This window comes from Propithecus coquereli, unplaced genomic scaffold, assembly GCF_000956105.1.
Source record: "Propithecus coquereli isolate 6110/MARCELLA unplaced genomic scaffold, Pcoq_1.0 Scaffold173, whole genome shotgun sequence".
NCBI classification, from domain to species: domain Eukaryota; kingdom Metazoa; phylum Chordata; class Mammalia; order Primates; family Indriidae; genus Propithecus; species Propithecus coquereli.
The window spans coordinates 4,626,885-4,628,355 of record NW_012141969.1 but is presented as its reverse complement, the minus strand read 5'-3'; the positions used below and the strand labels follow the sequence as shown (position 1 = coordinate 4,628,355).

The 1,471-nt window shown below is 33.7% G+C and overlaps 1 protein-coding gene across 1 annotated transcript in view; it reads left to right on the top strand.

The window, feature by feature from the left end:
* CFAP47 (cilia and flagella associated protein 47) overlaps positions 1-1,471 on the top strand; it is a 573,852-nt gene that overhangs the window by 365,753 nt on the left and 206,628 nt on the right. The gene's annotated exons all lie outside the window — the stretch shown is intronic.

The window sequence follows — 1,471 nt, the reverse complement described above, 5'->3', positions numbered from 1 at the left end:
CCATCAACAGTGTACAAGGGTTCCCTTTTCTCCATACCCTCACTAACATTTGTTATCTCTTGTCATTTTGATATTAGCCATTCTAACAGGTGTGAGGTGATATCTCATTGTGGTTTTGGTTTGTATTTTTCTGATGATTAGTGATGTTCAGTGGTTTTTCTTGTGCCTGTTGGCCATTTGTATGTCTTCTTTGGAAAAATATCTGTTCAGGTCATTTGGCCATTTATTTAATTAAGAGTTTTTTATTATTATTGAATTGTATGTGTTCCTTATATATTTTGGATAGAATCCTCTTATCAGATACATTATTTGCAAATATTTTCTCCCATTCCTATAGGTTGCCTTTCAGTTTATTGATTATTTCCTTTGCTGTACAGAAGCTTTTTAATTTGATGTAGTCCCACTTGTTTATATTTTCTTTTGTTACCTCTGCTTTTGATGTCATATCCAAGAAATTGTTTACAAGAAGAATGCCAATGAGTTTTTCCCTATGTTTTCTTCTAGTTTTATAGTTTTAGGTCTTACATTTAAATCTTTAACACATTTCAAGTTAATTTTTGTGTATAGTGTAAGAGAAGGGTCTGATTTCATTCTTTTGCATGTGAATACTCAATTTTCCCAGCACCATTTATTCAAGAGACCATCCTTTCTCCATTGTGTACTCTTGGTACCCTCTTCAAAATTAGTTGACCATATATGCATGGGTTTATTTCTGAGCTCTTTATTCTGTTCTCTTCATTGATGTGTCTGATAACAAATCCAGACAAAAGCATCATGGGAAAACTACAGATCAATTTTCCTGAAGATTATAGACAGAAATACACTCAACAAAATGATAGCAAACTTTATTCAGAAACATATAAAAAGAACTATACAAGATAGCACATGGAATTGCATTACCAGGGTCTATGATGATATGTGGACTTCTCCCACATTATTGGAAGATCTGAAGATACCTAGAAAAGAGAGTTCAAAAGCAAGTATTGGTGAAGATGAGGAGTAAAGGAAATCTTTGTACACTTTTGGTAGAATTGTAAATTAGTATAGCTATTATGGAAAACAGTATGTAGGTTTCTCCAAAAATTAAAAATATTTAACTCCACTCTGGGTATATATCCAAAGGAGATGAAATCAATATGTCATAGAGATATCTGCACTCTCACGTTCATTGCAGCATTATTCACAATAGTCAAGATATGGAATCAACCTAAGTGTCCATCAACAGATGAATGGATAAATATAATGTGCTATGCATACCCAATGGAATACTATTCAGCCTTAAAAGAGAAGGAAATCCTCTTATTTGTGATAACATGGATGAACCCGGAGAACATTATGCTAGGTGAAATAAGCCAGTCAGAGAAAGGTGATTACCACATGATCTCACTTACATGTGGAATCTACAAAAGTTCAATTCATAGAAGTAGAGATTAAAATAGTGGTTTCCACGGCCTTTTGGGGGGAGAGAGGG